This window comes from Pongo abelii, chromosome X (assembly GCF_028885655.2).
Source record: "Pongo abelii isolate AG06213 chromosome X, NHGRI_mPonAbe1-v2.0_pri, whole genome shotgun sequence".
NCBI classification, from domain to species: Eukaryota; Metazoa; Chordata; class Mammalia; order Primates; family Hominidae; genus Pongo; species Pongo abelii.
The window spans coordinates 48665943-48684933 of record NC_072008.2 but is presented as its reverse complement, the minus strand read 5'-3'; the positions used below and the strand labels follow the sequence as shown (position 1 = coordinate 48684933).

General features: G+C 43.4%; 2 pseudogenes; one reads left to right on the top strand and one right to left on the bottom strand.

Moving 5' to 3' along the window:
- Positions 1–2941: 2941 nt before the first annotated feature.
- On the bottom strand, positions 2942–5472 carry LOC129052815 (ornithine aminotransferase, mitochondrial-like; annotated as a pseudogene).
- A 1423-nt stretch (positions 5473–6895) lies between these two features.
- LOC129052915 (protein SSX2-like) lies at positions 6896–17398 on the top strand (annotated as a pseudogene).
- The last annotated feature ends 1593 nt before the right edge of the window (positions 17399–18991 follow it).

Below are 18991 nucleotides of genomic sequence, written 5' to 3'. Positions count from 1 at the left end.
GCATGCTGAAGTTTACATATAAATTAGTCTGTTTCTTGACTTTCTACTTTGTTTCACTAATAAATGTTTTTGTGTCTATTCATCTTTGATTGCTGCTGTAACAAATTTTCAATAGCTTAGACAACACTGGGTGCGGTTGCTCACTCCTGTAATCCCAGCACTTTCGGGAGGCTGAGACAGGCGGATCACTTGAGGTCAGGAGTGGAGACCAGCCTGGCCAACATGACGAAACCCCATCTCTACTTAAAATACAAAAATTAGCCAGGTGTGGTGGCACACAGCTGAAATCCCAGCTACTCGGGAGGCTGAGACAGGAGAATCACTTGAACCCGGGAGGCAGAGGCTGCGGTGAGCCGAGATCACCCAACTGTGCTCCAGCTTGGGCAACACAAGTCAGACTGCATCTGAAAATACATATATGTAGCTATGACAATTTTTGGAATAGAAGAATAAGGTGGGAGGAATGGCTCTACCATATTTCAATACTTCTTATATAGCTACAGGAATCAGACCGTGTAGTACTGGGAGAAGAATAAACACATAGATCACTGGAACAAAATAGAGAAACTAGAAATAGCCCCACACTGATTTTTTACAAAGAGACAAAAAGAAGGAAGGATCGTCTGCTTAACAAATGGTGCTAGAGCAGTTGCAGAGCCATAAGCCAATAAAAACATGACCAAATCTTCATACTTTATACAAAAAAAAACTCAAGTGGATAATAGATTTAAATCTAAAATATAAAACTAAGAAAAAAACTTTTACAAGAAAGCATCGGAGAAACATCTGAGATCTAGGGCATAGTGAAGGGTTCAAAAAGCATAATCCATAAGGAAAACAAATAAATTAGATTTCACCCAATTTAAAACTTGTGCTCTGCAAGATACCCTGTTAAAAGGATGGAAAAACAGGATCTTGACTAGGAGAAAATATTTGCAAACCACATATCTAAGAAAGGACTCACATCCAGAATATATAATGGATATGTATAGTACTCTCGAAACTCAACGGTAGGCTGAGCGTGGTGGCTCAGGCTTGTAACCCCAGCATTTTGAAAGGTTGAGGTGGATGGAGGGCAGATCCCTTGAGGCCAGGAGTTCAAGAACAGCCTGGGCAATGTGGCAAAACCCCATCTCTACTAAAAATACAAAACTTAGACAGGCATGATGACGCGTGCCCGTAATCCCAGCAACTCAGGAGGCTGAGGCATGAGAATTGCTTGAATCTGGGAGGCAGAAGTTGGAGTGAGCCAAGATCGTGCCACTGCACTCCAGCCTGGGTAACAGAGCGAGACTCTGTCTCAAAAAAAATAATTAAAAAAACCCTCAATGGTAAAAATTACAAACAAATAGTCCAATTAGAAAATCATGAAAAGATATGAACATACATTTCACTGAAGAGGAAATAAGCAAATAAGCACATGAAAAGATGTTCAGCACTAATTTGCTTCACTAGATGCAAATTAAGACCACGATGAGGTATCACTACACACTTATTACAACAGCTAAAATAAAAGGCATAGTGACAACACCAAATGGTGACAAGGAGGCAAAGAAACTGGACACTTCATTTAGTGCTGCTGGGAAGGTAAAATCTTACAGCCACTCTGGAAAGCAGTTTGGTAGTTTCTTATAAAACTAAACATGCAATGACCATACAATTCAACAATTACACTTCAGATAAGTTAAAATGTATGCCCATCCAGAAACTTGTACACAATTGTTCATAGCAGCTTTACTTGTAATAGCCAAAAGCTGGAAATAATCAATATGTCCTACAATAAGCGAATGGTAGAACTGTGGTACATCCATACCATGGAATACTACTCAGTAATAAAAATGAACTATTTACTGGGCCCAGTGGCTCCCATAGGTAATCTCAGCACTTTGGGAGGCCGAGGCAGGCGGATCACGACATCAGGAGTTCGAAACCAGACTTGCCAATATGTTGAAACCCCGTCTCTACGACTAATACAAAAATTACCAGGGTGTGGTGGCGCACGCCTGTAGTCACAGCTACTTGGGAGGCTGAGGCAGGAAAATCACTTGAACCCAGGAGGCAGAGGTGGCAGTGAGCTGAGATCATGCCACTGGACTCCAGCCTGGGCAACAGAACGAGACTCTTGTCTCAACAACAACAACAACAACAATGAACTATTGATACACAAATATTAATATCTTGGAGGAATCTCCATGGAATTATGCTGAGTGAAATAAGCCCCTAAAATGTTATATACTACAAGATTTCATTTGTACAGCATTCTAGAAAAGACAAAATTGTGGAAATGAAAAACAGATTAGTGGTTGCCAGGGGTTAGGGATGGTGGATGGGAGGAGAGTGAGTATTACTAAAAATGAGTAGCACAAGGGATAGTATTGTGGTGATGGAAAGGTTCTGTACCTTTTTTTTTTTCCCAAGAGGGATTCTCGGTCTGTCACCTAGGCTGGAATGCAGTGGCACAACCTCGGCTCACTGCAACATCTGCCTCCCAGGTTCAAGTGATTCTCCTGTCTCGGCCTCCCATGTAGCTAGGACTACAGGCACCCACCACCTCACCTAGCTAATTTTTGTATTTTTAGTAGAGACCGGGTTTCTCCATGTTGGCCAGGCTGGGCTTGAACTCCTGACCTCAAGTGATCTGCCCACCTCACCCTCCCAAAATGCTGGGATTACAAGCATGAACCACTGCACCTGGCCATGTTCTGCACATCAAAACACTTTCACTGAATATAGATGCCATTACATTCTCTTACGTCACAAAGCAAAAGGCAGCTTCATAAACGTTGTTCAATTATGTATCTACTGAAAAAAGAAACATATATTCCAGAAAAAGGTTTTGAAGACACATGGGAGTGGAATGTGCCTGCATTAAGAGCAGAGCTTTTACAGGACTACCTGTCTCCAGCCTGCTCCCAGGGACCACTGAAAACAGCTGCTACACTCAGAACGACAAGATGGTCTTGTTAATGATTTCAATGGACTCTCGAATCTCATCGTCCTTGACCATGATCAGAGGCAAAACCTGATGATGGCACCATGGGTTGGCTTGGCCAGAAGTCCATAATCTCAAAGTCATAGACACATCTTCCAAGCATCACAATCTTTGGATTCTTTAATAACAAAAGCATTTAATAGTTCTTTTCCTCCTGGGCACAGTGGCTCACACCTGTAATCCCAACATTTTGGGAGGCCAAGGCAGATGCATCACCTGAGGTCAGGAGTTTGAGACCAGCCTGGCCAATATGGTCTAACCCTGTCTCTACTAAAAATACAAAAATTAGTTGGGAATAGGGGCATGTGCCTGTAATCCCAGCTACTCAGGAGGCTGAGGCAGGAGAATCGCTTGAACCCAGAAGGCAGATGTTGCAGTGAGCCAAGATCGTGCCATTGCACTCCAGCCTGGGCAACTAGAGTGAACCTCTGACTCAAATAAATAAATAAATTAATTAAATAATTATTTTCCTCTTACAGCAATTACAACATCAGAAGGTAGCTTTATACATTCATTTCTCAAGATAACACCCATTTTTTTTTCTGAATTTTCACCAAGGTTTTCTTCTTCTAAACCCTCAAGGGCTGTGATGGCCACTCGGCAGCCTAGTGGATTGCCACCATATGTGGACCCATGTTCCCCTGGCTTAATGGTCAGTATTATGTCATCGTCCCACAGCACCGCAAACACAGAGTATCAGCCCCCAGAAAAGGCCTTTCCAAGGAGGGCTATACCAGATCTGACATTTTCATGATCAACAGCCAGCCATCTACCAGTTCTGGCCTATCCTATCTGCATTTCATCAGCAATGAACAGAACCAAGCTGGGAGCACGAGATGTGATAAGGGTAAGTTAAAGTACCAGAAAGCTTACTGTTCTTATGGAGATTCAGCTGGTCTTTCTGTATGTATGTATGTATGTGTATATGTGTTTATTTATTTATTTATTGACAGTCTTCCTCTGTCGCCCAAGCTGTAGTGCAGTGGTGTGATCTCAGATCAATGCAACCTCTGCTTCCCGGGTTCAAGTCATTGAGTGAGCCCAGGAGGTCAAGACCAGCCTGGGAAACATAGCAAAGGCAGGGTGGTGCATGCCTGTAGTCCCAAAGCCGAGGCGGGAGTATTGCTTGAGCCCAGGAGGTAGAGAACAGCCTGGACAACATAGCAAAACTGTCTCTACTAGAAAAATTAAAAATATTAGTGGGGGCGGGGTGGTGTGAGCCTGTAGTCCCGAGGCCAAGTCCAGAGGATTGCTTGAGCCCGGGAGGTCGAGGCCAGCCTGGCCAACAGAGCAAAACCCCATTTCTACTAACAATGAAAATGACAAAAAAATAGCGTTGGCGGGGTGGCTCACAGCTGTAGTTCTGAGGCCGAGGTGGGAGGATTGCTTGAGCCCAGGACGTCAATACCAGCCTGGCCAACATAGCAAAAGCCTATCTCTCCTCAAAAATAAATAAATAAATAAATAAATAAAAATGAGCAGGGCAGAATGGCACACGCCTGTAGTCCTGAGTCCAAGGTGGAAGCATCACTTTAGCCCAGGAGGTTGAGGCCAGCCTGGGCAACATAGTGAAACCTAGTTTCTACTAAAAAAAAAAAAAAAAAAAAAAAGGGATAGCCTCGGCAGGGTGGTGCATGCCGGTAGTCCCAAGGCTGTGACAGGAGGATCCCTTGAGCCCAGAGGTTGCGGCCAGCCTTGCCAACATATTGAAACCGTCTCTATTAATAAATCAAAAAACAAAAAGTATTACTGGGGGTGGGGTGGTTCGCGCCTATAGTCCCGAGACCAAGGTGGGAGGATTGGCTAAGGCGGATGTAACCAATACCACAATCACATCCCATAAGTAAATACATTTTCCTCTCTCCAGGGCTACAGGTAAAGGATGGTAATTGTGCGCATCATACTTAGATTCCCTTTCAAAAATATAATCAGAGGTTGGAGGGCCTTGGACTGTTTTTTCAGTTGCAACAGATATAGAAGCCACTGAAGAATGAATGCCACGACTAAGTACAGCAAAGCTCTGCAAATGTGCTAGTTTGGAAAACATTGTGTCTTTCAAGTAGAAAAATCACAGATCGACTATATTTTTCTTCTCACTGTTCAGACTAGAATACAGACGTTTAACTCAAGATCCAGGGACAGTCTTCAGAGACATCAAAATCTCCTGACGGCACCTAAAGACCACCCACTTTAAAGTGTGGCTGGAGGAGGAGACAATAGTCTGAAACGTCACTGCAGATGATAAACCAATCAGGGCAGTTAGTGAACGGCATCTGGCCAATCAGAAGTCAGAAGAGTAGGTGGAACAAGCGAAGCTGATGTCGCTTCTCTCAGTCCAGGCTCCAGGAACAGAACTTTCTCAAAGTGTGGGCGGAGACTCTGATTTTCCCGCCTAAAGCATCCCCTGGGATTGGCTACTTTAAGTTCAGAGTACGCATGCTCTTTCTCTCTCTTTTGATTCTTCCACAATCAGTACGCATGCTCTGATTTTCTCTTTTGATTCTTCCAAAATCAGAGTAAGCATGCACTGATTTTCTTTTTTCATTCTTCCTACCCCTCCCCTCCTCCGCGGTGTATTTGTTATCTAGTTTTTATAAGGAGTGTATATGAAGCAGGTCGCCATCTGAAATCCTTCCTGTCAGTTTCTAACTTTTTCAGATATGGGATTTTTCCTAGAAACTCTGTAGTAACTTAAGAAATTTGGGCCGGGCATGGTGGCTCATGCTTCTATTTCCAGCAGTTTTGGAGGCCACAGCTGGTGGATCACTTCAACCCGCGAGGCAGAGGTTGCAGTGAGCCGTAATCATGCGGCTGCATCCCAGCCTGGGCAACACAGCAAGACCCTGTCTCAAAAAAAAAAAAAAAAAAAAAAAAAAGCTCAATCAAATCTCTCCTCCTGGGCTCAAGCGATCCTCTCGCCTAGGCCTTGGGAGGACAGGTGCGCACAACCCAGCTTCTGCTAATTTTTGTTGTTGTTGTTGTTTTGTTTCGTTTTTTAGTAGAGATGGTTTCCCTGTGTTGGCCAGGCTGGTCTGAACCTCTTGGGCTCAAGCAATCCGCCCAACTTGGCCTCCCAAAGTGCTGGGATGGCACAGGCCTGCGCCACCAACCCCAGCTAATTCTTTGTATTTTTGGTAGACACGGGGGTTCTGCTGTCTTTCCCAGACTGGTCTCGACCTCCTGGGCTCAAGTCCAGGCTGGGCTGGGCACGCCTCAGCCGCCCAATGTGCTGGGATTACAGGCGTGAGCCACCGCTCCTGGCTGAATGCTGCCTCTTGAAAGGTCCCACATTCTCTCTAAGTGTTGGCAGGCTCGTAGTCTCAGAAATTCTAGCTCACTTCCTTCTAAAAATTTACAAATCACCCAGTAATAGCCTCTGAATCCATTCATAGTAGCCATGCTCATTTCTCTTCAACAGAACAGAACCCCCTATCCCTCTGCCTGATCAGATCCATCACCAGAGAGACCGTGTTATCTCTGGGACTCGCCACCCTTCATTTATTGAGTGGGGGTGTCAGAATGCCCCGACTGAATAAAATTACAGTCACGTTCCTGCCTCCCCAACAAGGGTCTGTACATCTTTCAGGGTAAGCCTGGCTCCAGGGAAACTACTAACAAGAGTAGCCAACCCCCTCCTAAAGACTCAAGGCTGCTTTGCCCGTAGGAAATCTGTTATCCCCAATCAATACTTCTCCCAGAGACCCCTGGTTCCCTGTTTTAATCTGACTTCTCCCCATGGCCTTACTCAGGAACAGATAAGCCCTGGATAGAGAAATGCAGCACCTGATTCCAGGTGAGTGAGTGTGGCCGGCCTTCACTGATTTCTCCCTCCACAAGACCAAAGGTCCTGTGGCTGGAAAGTCTCAATCTGTTTCTCTTGCAGGTCAGACTACTCCCGGTGCCATGAACGGAGACAACGACTGTGCAAAGAGAGCTAGGGATGATGCTCAAATACCAGAGAAAATACAAAAGGTGAGGTGACCTGGAGGGGGCATAGTAGTGACCCAGGGGACAGTGTGGGGTGACCAGATTTCTGAGGAGGGGAGGACAGAGATACTGGAGACAAGGAGCAGGGTCTTGGGGGAGATCTGGACCCTTGGGAGTCTCCCACCCTCGCTCTGTCATCACCTGGCATCCCTGGAGACAAGTCTGTGACCGTGCACTACATTTGGTGACTCTCAGTCCATTCTGGAAGGTGGGAAGAGAGCCAGCCAGCAGCATTAAAGCCCTACTGTGTGGCAGGGGAGAAGCTAGGGAAGGTCCCTCGTGTTCTGTCAGTTAGCCATGACATCAACCAGGATGGAATATCATCCCCACTTCCCAGATCCAGCACACAGGAAGTGGCTCCAGCAGAATGGCAGACATGCCTACCTGAGTACTGCCAGAATTCCTTTTTTATCTTTTCCTAGGCCTTCAATGATATTGCCAAATACTTCTCTAAGAAAGAGTGGGAAAAGATGAAAGCCTCAGAGAAAATCATCTATGTGTATATGAAGGGAAAGTATGAGGCCATGACTAAACTAGGTAACAGAAAGTTCTAGGTACAGACAAGTCTGGGGACACATGAGCATCCCTTTTCCTGCTTTGGCTACTTCTTAGGCTGCAGAAAGTACCCCACATTTTCCTTTTGTGCAGGGAAAAATCACAAGGCAGCTTCTGGGTGCTCTGCTCTTCTGTATTCTGTCAGGGCTGAGGGCAGGGACTGGCCACAGTGGAGCTCATACCTGGATCCTGCACGTTTCTGTCCCTTAGGAGTCTGTTCTGATGAGCCGAACTGTCTCTGTGGCATCCCGGGCCTCCCCCACCCAACCGTCCCCCCCACACACCCACCCTACCTTCCTTCTCTCGGCTTGTCTCTCTCTCTCTGTCTTTTTTTTTTTTTTTTTTTTTTGAGTCTGAGTCTCACTCTGTCACCTAGGATACAGTGCAGTAGTGCAATCATAGCTCACTGCAGCCTTGAATTCCTGGCCTCAAGCAATCCTCCAGCCTCAACCTCCCAAAGTGCTGGTACTACAGACATGAGCCACCATGGCAGGCCTAAGCTTGTCTCTTAAGGAATAAACATTTTGCTTCTTACTAGGTTTCAAGGTTACCATTCCAACTTTCATGGGTGACAAAGGGGCCGCAGACTTCCAGGGGAATGATTTTGTTAATGACCGTAACCGTGGGAATCAGGGTGAGTAGATGGGAAGGGGCTGGAAAGGGTCTCCTCAAGCCCAACTACTTTTCAGCTCAGCTACCTGGGAAAGATCCTCAGGCATTTGTTCCCTCATACACATCAGGGCTGAGTGAAAAGAAATTGGATGCAGAAAGTTAACTATGGAGGTCATTCATATAAAATTTTAAAACATGCAAAAGAAGAATACATATTTTTATGGATAATAAGTAAATGGTAAATGTATACAAACATGAATGTGAATAAAAAGCCATCAAATTAAGGTGACTGGCTGTAAGTGGGGGAGGGAGGGAGGGCAGGGATTGCTGAGTGCTGCACACACAGCTTCAGCTGTGACTTGTCGATAGTGTGTTTTGTTTGTTTTTGTTTTTGAGATGAAATTTCTCTCTTGTCGCCCAGGCTGGAGTGCAATAAGGCAATCTCAGCTCACTCCGACTTTCAACTTCCAGGTTCAAGTGATTCTCCTGCCTCAGCCTCCAGAGTAGCTGGGGTTACAGGTGCCCGCCCCCACACCCAGCTAATTTTTTAATTTTTGGTAGAGATGGGGTTTCACCATGTTGGCCAGGCTGGTCTCAAACTTCCTGACCTCAGGTGATCCACCCGCCTCAGCCTCCCAAAGTGCTGGGATTACAAGTATCAGCTACCATGCCCGGCATATTTGTAGTATTTCTCATATTCTGAATAAATAAATCAGACCTAACATAGCTGTGGGGTAATGTTGAGATCCGACTGGACTCAATATTATTCCCCATACTTTTCTGTGTGTTTGAAATATTTCTTTTTAAAGGACTTGTTGTTCTTCCTAAGCACTGTTAATGAATCAAAAGACAGTTAAGAAAATGTTAAAAGTGACAAAAAAAGAAAGAAACTATTAAAACTGTGGATCCGCCAAAAACTTCCAGAGTTTGTTTCATTAACAGCATGTAGGTATTGGATAGGTATCTTAGGAGTGAGGGTGATGAACACATTATGTAATAAAGATCGCTGTTTTTCTGTATTTTATCAAAACCAAATAGTCTTCTCATTCCCAAACAACCCCAATTCTCCATGATGAGCTTGGAAGTGACTTTGAAAGAGTGATCCCTCATCCAACACACAGAGAGCTTTCCCACTTGTCAGTGAGCAGAGATAACATGAGGTGAAAGAAAGACAGGTTCTTGGCTAGACATCTTTGTACATTTCAGGAATATAAAGGGGACATATGTGTTTACTGGCTCTCTTCTACTCTGACAACACAATTATAAGACAAGATCAGAATGTCCAAACCGTCTCCAATAGACCTATAACTCCCCAACTAAACAGGCCAGATTCTTCCAACTCCCACAATAACTGTAAGAGATCTGAAAATCCAGTGCTTAAGTATCTGCCAAGTTTTTGACATTAAAGGAGTGTCTTTATACTGAAAATATTTCAGAGCCACTGGGCTAAATCATCCACCGTGCATCACACATTTAACAGCTTAATTCACATACCATAAGATTCACCCATTTGAAGTGTACAATGACTTTTAGTTGTTGTACATCTTGAGTGAATACAGTTCAGATTCCCAACCAATCAATTTAATTATCTGGGAAAAAGTAAAAGATACGTAATGGAATAAGATGAGACTGTGATGAGGTTTAGACCCCATGTGATAAAACATGAGATGGAAAATTCTGAATTGATGCCACCGATAAATGAACCAACCATGACCAAACATAATTCAGAAGCGAATCTCAAATAACTCCTCAACAATGAGTGGACTCATAACCTCTGCTGCAGAATGCCCTCATGCAACAGAAGTCTCTCTAGAGTTTGGAAATCTTTACCAACAAAGAAAAATTCTAATGTATTCTCTTTCAGTTGAACGTCCTCAGATGACTTTCGGCAGGCTCCAGGGAATCATCCCGAAGGTGAGTATCTCTCAAATCTAAAGGACCAGAGAACCTTCATCCTTTCATGGATGTGAACACTGGTAAGAGTGGGAGAATACCAAAAATGCCCTCATTGCCTCCTTCTCCCCATATCTATCACAAAATCTGATGTAGCACCAACGGCTTGATAATACTAACAGTTGTGATCCTTATTACTTCTTTGTCTTCATAGTGATGCCAGATACTATTTTAAGCAGTTCACATGGATGAATTTATTTAATCCTTAAGAAGACCTCTGTGACATTGTGTGTGTTATTGTCTCCAAATAATAACGAGTCACACACTTCAGTTGTCATCCATGTAAAAGCCATGTGACTTGGCACAAATCTTCTACGTTCTCTGAGCTCCAGATTCCTGGTCCATGAAACGGGAGTAAAGAATCATAGTTCATGTTTTAGATCATAGTCATCAGCAACATAATAATAAAATGAGGCTATCGGGGTACAGAGATGTTAAAGAATTTTCCTGAGGTGCAGTGGCAGTGATAGTCTAATCCAGAGCTCCAAGCCATTTAAAGCTCATTCATGTTTGCATTTGTTATGAAGTTCGGATGTTGCTCACTAGGGCTTTACCCCATAGGGCCTTCTGGTGCTTCCGTTGACACACCCACTCTCACAACAGGAAGGACCAGCTGGCCTCAGCTCTGTTACTGGGGCCACTCGCATGGCTTAAGAATCGCTTTGACTGAGTGGGCTTCATCCCTGGGATGCAAGGCTGGTTCAATATATGCAAATCAATAAGTGTAATCCAGCATATAAACAGAACCAAAGACAAAAACCACATGATTATCTCAATAGATGCAGAAAAGGCCTTTGACAAAATTCAACAACACTTCATGCTAAAAACTCTCAATAAATTAGGTATTGATGGGATGTATCTCAAAATAATAAGAGCTATCTATGACAAACCCACAGCCAATATCATACTGAATGGGCGAGAACTGGAAGCATTCCCTTTGAAAACTGGAACAAGACAGGGATGCCCTCTCTCACCACTCCTATTCAACATAGTGTTGGAAGTTCTGGCCAGGGCAATTAGGCAGGAGAAGGAAATAAAGGGCATTCAATTAGGAAAAGAGGAAGTCAAATTGTCCCTGTTTGCAGATGACATGATTGTATATCTAGAAAACCCCATTGTCTCAACCCAAAATCTCCTTCAGCTGATAAGCAACTTCAGCAAAGTCTCAGGATACAAAATCAATGTACAAAAATCACAAGCATTCTTATACACCAATAACAGACAAACAGAGAGCCAAATCATGAGTGAACTCCCATTCACAATTGCTTCAAAGAGAATAAAATACCTAGGAATCCAACTTACAAGGGATGTGAAGGACCTCTTCAAGGAGAACTACAAACCACTGCTCAATGAAATAAAAGAGGATACAAAGAAATGGAAGAACATTCCATGCTCATGGGTAGGAAGAATCAATATCGTGAAAATGGCCATACTGCCCAAGGTAATTTATAGATTCAATGCCATCCCCATCAAGCTACCAATGACTTTCTTCACAGAATTGGAAAAAACTACTTTAAAGTTCATATGGAACCAAAAAAGAGCCCGCATCGCCAAGTCAATCCTAAGCCAAAAGAACAAAGCTGGAGGCATCACGCTACCTGACTTCAAACTATACTACAAGGCTACAGTAACCAAAACAGCATGGTACTGGTACCAAAACAGAGATATAGATCAATGGAACAGAACAGAGCCCTCAGAAATAATGCCGCATATCTACAACTATCTGTTCTTTGACAAACCTGACAAAAACAAGCAATGGGGAAATGATTCCCTATTTAATAAATGGTGCTGGGAAATCTGGCTAGCCATATGTAGAAAGCTGAAACTGGATCCCTTCCTTATACCTTATAAAAAATTTAATTCAAGATGGATTAAAGACTTAAACGTTAGACCTAAAACCATAAAAACCCTAGAAGAAAACCTAGGCATTACCATTCAGGACATAGGCATGGGCAAGGACTTCATGTCTAAAACACCAAAAGCAATGGCAACAGAAGCCAAAATTGACAAATGGGATCTAATTAAACTAAAGAGCTTCTGCACAGCAAAAGAAACTACCATCAGAGTGAACAGGCAACCTACAAAATGGGAGAAAATTTTCGCAACCTACTCATCTGACAAAGGGCTAATATCAAGAATCTACAATGAACTCAAACAAATTTACAAGAAAAAAACAAACAACCCCATCAAAAAGTGGGTGAAGGATATGAACAGACACTTCTCAAAAGAAGACATTTATGCAGCCAAAAGACACATGAAAAAATGCTCATCATCACTGGCCATCAGAGAAATGCAAATCAAAACCACAATGAGATACCATCTCACACCAGTTAGAATGGCAATCATTAAAAAGTCAGGAAACAACAGGTGCTGGAGAGGATGTGGAGAAATAGGAACACTTTTACACTGTTGGTGGGACTGTAAACTAGTTCAACCATCGTGGAAGTCAGTGTGGCGATTCCTCAGGGATCTAGAACTAGAAATACCATTTGACCCAGCCATCCCATTACTGGGTATATACCCAAAGGACTATAAATCATGCTGCTATAAAGACACATGTACACGTATGTTTACTGCGGCACTATTCACAATAGCAAAGACTTGGAACCAACCCAAATGTCCAACAGTGATAGACTGGATTAAGAAAATGTGGCACATATACACCATGGAATACTATGCAGCCATAAAAAATGATGAGTTCATGTCCTTTGTAGGGACATGGATGAAACCGGAAATCAACATTCTCAGTAAACTATCGCAAGAACAAAAAACCAAACACCGCACGTTCTCACTCATAGGTGGGAATTGAACAATGAGAACACATGGACACAGGAAGGGGAACATCACACTCTGGGGACTGTTGTGGGGTGAGGGGAGGGGGGAGGGATAGCTTTAGGAGATATACCTAATGCTAAATGATGAGTTAATGGGTGCAACACACCAGCATGGCACATGTGTACATATGTAACTAACCTGCACATTGTGCACATGTACCCTAAAACTTAAAGCATAATAATAATAAAATTTAAAAAAAAAGAAATAGGGATAATCATACAGGCCCTAACCATTTCATAGGGTTATTGTGGCCCTTAGCCAAGTGACTTTGTGGACTTTCAAGTTGTTCATAAATTGTAAAGTTTTGCTCATAGTCAAAGTAATCCCTTTTGCTTGTAAAATATTTGGCATTTCCAAGCACTGCAAAAACCTCAAAGACATAATCACTATTCCCAAAGAGCTTACCCTGTAGTAGGAGTAATATGAGCATACCCAAGGAACTGTAAATCAAGACATAAGAGAGATGCAAAGCAAGATGCAGGAAGTGATACCATTAGTGTCATTTCTCATTGTAATTATTGCTGTACTCATTTATTTCCCATAGAGATAATAAATTCCTGAATGGTAGAGACCAAAAAAAAAAAAAAAAAAAAAAAAAAGAATCGCTTTGACTGTTGGCCCCTCCCTACTGTGAGCTCCCTGAGGGCTTTGTCTGCACCTGGGGCATCCGGGAAGCCCCCGTCTTAGCCCAGGGGATACCTTGGAGGCCCCTGAATGAGTGACCCCACAACAGCAGATTCAACTCTTGTTTAGAGGGTAAAGGGATCTGGGAGTTGGGTTGCCAGTATGGAGACCGAATTCAAAGAAGGATCATGAAAGGTGTTAATTGTTATTACTACTACATTTAAACAGTGTTTACAAGCTGAGAGAGGGCTTTCCCTTAGCCTATTTTACATGTATTGTTCACTATTTCATAAGTGAGGGGGCTGAATAAAAAGTAGCTTAATGACTGGGCACGGTGGCTCACGACTGTAATCCCAGCAATTTAGGAGGCCGAGGCGGGCAGATCACGAGGTCAAGAGATCAAGACAAACCTGTCCAACATGGTGAAACCTCATCTCTACTAAAAATACAAAACTTAGCGGGGCGTGATAGCACCTGCCTGTAGTCCCAGACACTAGGGAGGCTGAGGCAGGAGGATCGCTTGAATGCGGGAGTTGCATGTTGCAGTGAGCCGAGATTGCGCCACTGCACTCCAGCCTGGCCACAGAGCAAGACTGCATCAAAAAAAAAAAAAAAAAAAAAAAAAAAATAGCTTTGTCAGTGACACATCCCAATGCAACCAGAATTGTTATGGGTACCACCTCACTGAATTCCACATTCAATGTTGGTGCCTCGGTAGGGTGGTATGTCATATCTGGTACTGCTTTCTTTGATGTCTAGATTAATTTCAGCCAACCATTTCTTTCCCTCTCCCTTCCCTGTATTCATCTCCCCACACCATCTTTCCCAGCAGTGTTTTGTCCCCTCTCTATGTCTTTACATTTACTCTCCCAGCAGCTGTCTACAAGCTTATATGGGATCCCTTGTATTTTACAGAACCTCTTCCCTTTGTAGACCTTGTGAATTCTTAGAATGCTACTCTTCTCCAAATCATCTGTATATCACACTCTCAATTGCATGGAGACTTTTGCTGTTTGCAAGAATGTCAGTCTTAAAAGAGTGTGAAGACAAGCATTCTAGCCCTGGAAACCCCATTCATTTCGGCCGTTCCTTTCCCTTCTGACCTCCCCTCCCAGGTTTCTCCTAATTTAGGCAAGTGTAACTCTCCCAGCGTTGTTGAGAACATTGATTAAGGTAATGCATGTGAAGACGCTTTGTAAGCTCTAAAGCACTATAGAAATGTCACTGATACTGTATATCTGTGACCTTCATATTATAAAGATCATGCCCAAGAAGCCAGCAGAGGAAGGAAATGATTCGAAGGGAGTGCCAGAAGCATCTGGCCCACAGAACGATGGGAAACAGCTGTGCCCCCTGGAAAAAGCAAGTACCTCTGAGAAGATTCACAAGAGATCTGGTAAGAGGAAAGAATTCGGGAACAACCCCTCTGGCTTCCCTGGCTATGTTCAGGTGTGTGGACTGGGTGTGTGGCATGGATCCCAGACAAGCCTGGGTCCAGGCTGGGCTGAGGAGCTCGCCCAGCTCCAGATGAGATGTTAGACATGACTTCCAGAGACACAGACTGGAGTTGTCATCCATATAAAAAAACCACGTGACTTGGGGCAAGTCTTCCAAATTTTCTCAGCTCCAGATTCCTAGTCCATAAGATGGAAATAAAGAATCATAGTTCATAAATTGTTTGGAGGCATTAAATTAAATCTAGAAGCCCTGATGACATGAAAGGTGCTCAAGCAATTCTATCTGTGGTAACCTGGGATAATATCTTACTCAGCTCAATGCCTGTTACCCAATACAGGTGTACCTCAGAGATATTGCAGGTTCAGTTCCAGACCACTGCAATAAAGAGAGTCACACACATTTTTTTTTGGTTTCCCAGTGCGTAAAAACACAATGTTTACACTATCCTGTAGTCTAGTAAGTGTGCAATAACATTATGTCTAAAAATGTACATACCTTAATTTTAAAATAATTCATTGTTGAAAAATGCTAACAATCTTCTGAGCTTTCAGTGAGTCACACTCTTTTTGCTGGTGGAGGATCTTGCCTCACTGTTGATGACTGCTGGCTGATCAAGGTGGTGATTGCTGAAGGCTGGAGTGGCCGTGGCAGTTCTTGAAAGAACACAGTGATATTTGCCACATCAATTAGCTCTCCCTTTCATGAAGCATATCTCTGTAATATGTGACGCTATTGGATAGCATTTTACCCACAGTAGAACTTCTTTCAAAGTTGGAGTCAATCCTCTCTAGCTATGAAAGTCCTAGATGGCATCACCTTCCATTAGAAGGCTAGTTTATTCATATTGAAAATCTGTTGCTTAGTGTAGCCACCTTCATTAGTGACCTTAGCTATGTCTTCCGGATAACTTGCTGCAGCTTCTCCATCAGGGTTTGCTGCTTCACCTTGCACTTTTATTTTATGGAGACGACTTCTTTCCTTAAACCTCATGAACAAACCTCCGCTAGCTTCACACGTTTCTTTTGCAGCTTCTTCACCTCTCTCAGCTTTCATGGACTTGAAGAGAGTTCTGGTCTTGCTCTGAATTAGACTTTGGCTTAAGGGAATGTTGTGGCTGGCTTCATCTTCTATCCTGACCACCCAAACTTCCTCTATTTGAGCAGTAAGGCAGTTTTGCTTTCTTATTCGTGTGTTCACTGGAGTATTAGTGTTGTTATTTCCCTCAAGAACTTTTCCTTTGCATTATATACTATTATTTCCTTCAAGAACTTTTTTTTTTTTTTTTTGCATTCACAGCTTGGCTGTTTGGTGCAAGAGGCCTAGCTTTCAGCCTCTCTTGGCTTTCAGCAGGTCTTCCTCACTAAGCTTAGCCATTTCTAGCTTCTGATTTAAAGTGAGAGACATGCGACTCTTCCTTTCGTTTCAACACTTAGCGGCCATTGTAGGGTCATTCATTGCCCTAATTTTGGTATTGCTGTGTCTCAGGAAATGGGAAGGCCCAAGAAAAGGAAGATTGAGGGAAACAGGTCATCGGTGGAGCGGTCAGAACACACACAACATTGGTCAATTAAGTTTGTCATCTTCTATGGGTGCAGTTCATGGTTCCCCCAAAACAATTACACACAACAGGGTGATTATAGTCAATAATAACTTAATTGTACATTTAAAAAAAATAAAGAGTGTAAATGGATTGTTTGTAACACAAGGATAGATGGTTGAGGGGATGGATACCCTGTGTTCCATGATGTATTACGCATTGCATGCCTGTATCAAAGCATCTCACGTACCCCATAAGAATATACACCTACCGTGTACCCACAAAAATAAAAAACCAAAATTTATGACACTAAAGAACAACAAAATAATTGCAATCATAATATCAAAGCTCACTGGTGACAGATCACCACAACAGATAAAATAATAATGGAAAAGTGTAAAATTGGTGAGAATTTCAAAAAAAATATTGCAGCATATGTGAAGCACTATGAAAATGAGGTGCAATAAAACAAGGTATGCCTGTGTGGCCTTAACAAATATGTGCTGAATGAAAGGAGGTATAGGTGAATGTTCCTGTAAGTGAAGAGGTTGGAAATCTAAACCTGACAACAGAAGGAGCCAGAAGCTAAAACTTTCATTGGCATTTGGCCTGTATTGGTGTGGGTCTAAGCTGTCAGCCTCTGTAAGCCAGCGAATGTGAAAAACTGGATAAAGAAGGCCCATGGGCACTTGGAAGGGGGGAGGCCATCTCCTTTTTGTGAGAAAACAGAGCCTAACACTCTCCAACCTACCCAACCCTCATCTTCCAACTCTTCTCCATCATAGGACCCAAAAGGGGGAAACATGCCTGGACCCACAGACTGCGTGAGAGAAAGCAGCTGGTGATTTATGAAGAGATCAGCAACCCTGAGGAAGATGACGAGTACCTCCGTAAGTGAAATTTCGGCTCACCCCCCACATCCCTGCAGATGTGCTATTCTGTTATGGTACCGGTATCCCATCTTGTCAATTGTTCCCCAAATCATTCCCTTCTCATAATTTTCTAGGGTATAGCATTGAGGTTGAATGAAGAGATTTCCCATGCTCCTTTCTTTTTCTTTTGTTTTGCAAGGGAGTCTTGCTCTGTTGCCTAGGCTGGAGTGTAGTGGCGTGATCTGGGCTCACTGCAACCTCCAGCTCCTGGGTTCAAGCGATTCTCCTGCCACAGTCCCCTGAGTAACTGGGATTACAGGTGTGCAACACCACACCAGGTTAATTTTTGTATTTTTAGTGGAGATGGGGTTTCACCATGTTAGTCAGGCTGTTCTTGAACTCCTGACTTCGTGATCCGCACACCTCGGCCTCTCAAAGTGCTGGGTTTGCAGGCATGAGTCACCGTGCCCGGGCGATTTACCATGCTCTTTCTACTCCCTGCCTTGTATATCCAGGGATGCTCCCTGCCCAGGATGCTGTGGATTCCCAAACCCCAGGTCAGCCCTGATATGTGGCCACACCTTCCTCTAGCCTAGGAATGCATAAACCAGACGAGGAAGTCACTGTGGCATGAGCAGATGGTTCACTTCAAGGCACCGTGGAAGGCGTGTGCAGGTCCTGAGGTAGGGCAGAATCAGAGTGTGCAGAGAGTCGCATGTCTCTCACTTTAAATCAGAAGCTAGAAATGGCTAAGCTTAGTGAGGAAGACCTGCTGAAAGCCAAGAGAGGCTGAAAGCTAGGCCTCTTGCACCAAACAGCCAAGCTGTGAATGCAAAAAAAAAAAAAAAAAGTTCTTGAAGGAAATAATAGTATATAATGCAAAGGAAAAGTTCTTGAGGGAAATAACAACACTAATACTCCAGTGAACACACGAATAAGAAAGCAAAACTGCCTTACTGCTCAAATAGAGGAAGTTTGGGTGGTCAGGATAGAAGATGAAGCCAGCCACAACATTCCCTTAAGCCAAAGTCTAATTCAGAGCAAGACCAGAACTCTCTTCAAGTCCATGAAAGCTGAGAGAGGTGAAGAAGCTGCAAAAGAAACGTGTGAAGCTAGCGGAGGTTTGTTCATGAGGTTTAAGGAAAGAAGTCGTCTCCATAAAATAAAAGTGCAAGGTGAAGCAGCAAACCCTGATGGAGAAGCTGCAGCAAGTTATCCGGAAGACATAGCTAAGGTCACTAATGAAGGTGGCTACACTAAGCAACAGATTTTCAATATGAATAAACTAGCCTTCTAATGGAAGGTGATGCCATCTAGGACTTTCATAGCTAGAGAGGATTGACTCCAACTTTGAAAGAAGTTCTACTGTGGGTAAAATGCTATCCAATAGCGTCACATATTACAGAGATATGCTTCATGAAAGGGAGAGCTAATTGATGTGGCAAATATCACTGTGTTCTTTCAAGAACTGCCACGGCCACTCCAGCCTTCAGCAATCACCACCTTGATCAGCCAGCAGTCATCAACAGTGAGGCAAGATCCTCCACCAGCAAAAAGAGTGTGACT